This window comes from Sinocyclocheilus anshuiensis, unplaced genomic scaffold (assembly GCF_001515605.1).
Source record: "Sinocyclocheilus anshuiensis isolate Anshui unplaced genomic scaffold, SAMN03320099.WGS_v1.1 scaffold20, whole genome shotgun sequence".
NCBI lineage: Eukaryota > Metazoa > Chordata > Actinopteri > Cypriniformes > Cyprinidae > Sinocyclocheilus > Sinocyclocheilus anshuiensis.
The window spans coordinates 1,569,156-1,572,655 of record NW_015558646.1 but is presented as its reverse complement, the minus strand read 5'-3'; positions in this window follow the sequence as shown (position 1 = coordinate 1,572,655).

The following is a 3,500-nucleotide window of genomic DNA, read 5'->3' as shown; positions in this document are numbered from 1 at the left end:
ACAAACAAACTATTAACCGCCCTAAAACTACTGCTTTAAATAACCGTATGTGGGTATGCATTTGGAGTATACATAACTTGTCTGGAGCCTCAGATGTCCTCGTAGACTCCTTAACTGCCGTGTTATTGAGAGAGACAGAGCTCCATGGCTTCTGAAGTCCGTCAGCTATAAGGCCCTAATCATCTCTCAATTAGATCTATCTCTTAATATTACCACTGTCTCCTATGATGTGTACACAGCACAAGACAGTTCCGCTGACTCCATTATGAATAGAGACACCGCCTTATGTGGTCTCATTATTGGATAAGTAAGAGGATACAGGAGGCAGACAGAAGTTTTAAGGCCGGCCGGAATAGACGCCATCCCCATTAGCGGCAAGGCATTAACAACGTCAGCGACACAAATGAGGGGAGGAGAACGAGAGGGGATTGAGGAAAGATGGGTGGAGGGGAGGGTTGTGTTTTGTGGGACATGGTCCAAGAACATCAACTGTAATTACAGTGATGCTGCCATCTTGCTTCAGATTAAACGTGTGCATGATGATGGTGTGTTGGATCCAGCAGCCGGAGAGATAGTTTAGTAAACGTATGGTAAAAGTATTTTATTGTGCGTCTCAGGAGAAGCTGTAGTTTTGGTAAAATACATGTTTTCTTTAAGTGCTTAAAGTTAGACAAAAGGTGCACCTACACAAGTACCATGAATCAGTGCTGTTATTGTAAACTAGAACCAGTAAAAATTGTTTCTGTTAACTGAAATAAAATAAATGAGAAATATTAGCTGAAAAAGTTAAATGAAAATTAGAAATTTAGACTTGGAACTGAAGTAATCAAAATTTCAAAATAACAAATGCAAACTGAAATTAAAATGAAAACTAAATATTAGCTGAAACACTTAAACAAAAATAAGAAATGTTGCCTTGGTGACTAACTGAAATAAAGTAAAACAAACAGACTAATAAAATTATATAATCTAAGAAAAATGACAAAGGAACTAAAACTTAAACTAAAGTCAAACTTAAATAAATCTAACTGAAATAAAATCAATAGAAGTTGAAATATTGAAATGACTAAAACTGAAATTAAAGCTAAATATAAATATTAAAATTCTAATTTATATTCTTTTTATTTAAAAACAAACTAAAATTCAAATCTCAATCTGAAAATAAACATTTTTTAATTCAAAATGAATTATAAAAATTCTATTGTATTGTATGAATAGTACTAAAATAACACTGATATGAATATGATCATGCCAATGTATAAAGTGTGGTTTTTTTTATTATATTATTTTTTTCTCTCATTTTCTTTCTGTTAATTACAGCCGTCAATAGACTAAAATAATTGTTTATAAATTAAATAAAAATACATTTTTGATATAAATGAAATGAAATATTAATATTGTTAGATATATTATCATGTTAGTAATATTATCACATTCAATAAATGTTTATTTTGTTTACTTGTAAATGTTTAAAAGTTTCTTTTTTTAATTTGTTTGTTTGTTTGCTTTTTTATCCAGTTAGAGAAGCCTTGTTTTAACAAACTCATTAGTTCATGCAGAGTTCTGGTATGTAACATCTACTTTTTGACTTCCAGTCAATTCCCGAAACACATTTATTTGTCAATCAATATCCAATTTTATTCTTTTAAACATGCAGCAGTAAAATGGATTACAGTCAGCAATTCACATTGACTTTGACAGCAGGTTTTTATAACCTATCATGAGACTGAACATGCAAAATACAGTATAAATTGCCTATCATTGATATCATTCATTACTTTGAAAAAAGCACTTAGTAATTATAAATTTTATTTAAGCACATCACAGAGCCGAGCAAGACGCAGTGATGGAAGACAAGTCATTCTGATGTGTCACCAAGTCATTAAGCTGCCTTTGAGGGAAGCCTGCAATCTGATTCATCACTGCAATAATGAGCCAGAGATGAACTCATCAATTTAATTTTCCCTAATATTACCCGTAGACGACGAGCCCTCGTCTATCTTTTTATTTCCTTGGCTTTTCTGTCTCTTCTTCATTGTGTGTATTCTCTGTCTTTCTGGTGCATTATGTGTGAAGAAAGTCCTAAAGCAGACACATGTGCAGCCTGTGAAGAATGGGGCTTTAGCATATTTTTAAGGGGGCTCAGACTGGAGAGTCTCTGCTCCAGTGCCTCGCTGTCTATCTGCCTCCTGCTCGTCTCGTCTTCCTTGTCAAGTACACTCTTCATGTCATTGACATGCCTCCTGTCACTGCTCTCTTACTTCGAGGAAGCTTCTTGCCTGCTCTTTGTCATTCACCCAGAAGAAAGCAGCGTATACAGGCACAGCAGGACTGACTTTTGTAAATTAAAGCACACGCATAATGTAAGCATTGATCTGGGAAATGATTATAGCACTTATCTCTGTGTACTGTATTTAAAGTAATTGTTTGAAATAAGCAGTCTTAAATAGTTTTTATTTGATTCTAGGAACCCAAGGTCATGAGCAGAATAACCATTATCGAGGTGAACTAGTGACTGTCTGAAGAAACACTCCACAGTCTCTTTCCTGTCCTCACAGCTGGGTTCTAAGAATTCGAAAGACATTTTTGTGTCATTCAGAGAATTCAAATAAAAATAGTCCCCACTCAAACCCAGCAGGAGCAGGGGTATAGACCAAACAAAACCTTCCAGAGAATGAAAACAGAGATGTGACCTCTCATAATGTCTGTATCCAACAACAGGGTAGTAATACACAATGTTTCAGCGGAGGCCTTCTTCAGTGTAATATATGAGATCCCATTTGGTGTTTTTGTAGCCTTTTACGTTTTCTTAGGTATCTATAAGTAAATGGACAATGGTGAACCAATAAACAAAACTAAACTGTTCTTGCCAGTGTAGTGTGTGTGGTTTAGATACTTTATTACTACTTCTAGTACTTTATTATTAATAGTAGTTTACATGGTTGTCTTGGATTTAGAACTAAATAACTAACTAAAATGTATGTTAAAATAATAGTAATAATAATAACAATAATAATATAATAATAATAATAATAATAATAGTAGTAATTGCTAGTTTTACTTGATCTTAGTGCTGCGTTCGACACTATAGATCATGACATACTCATAGATCGATTACAAAACTATACAGGTATTCAAGGGCAGGCTTTAAGATGGTTTAGATCCTACCTGTCCGATCGCTACCATTTTGTTCATTTAAATGCGGAGTCATCTCAATTATCACCAGTAAAATATGGAGTGCCACAAGGATCTGTCCTAAGTCCTCTGCTATTTTCAATATACATGTTGCCCCTTGGTAATATTATTAGAAAATACGGGATTAGTTTCCACTGTTATGCTGATGATACTCAACTATATATCTCAACAAGACCAGATGAAACTTCAAAATTATCAAGCTAACAGAGTGTGTTAAAAATGTAAAAGATTGGATGACCAATAATTTTCTCCTATTAAATTTGGATAAGACAGAGATATTACTTATTGGACCAAAAGACAGTACA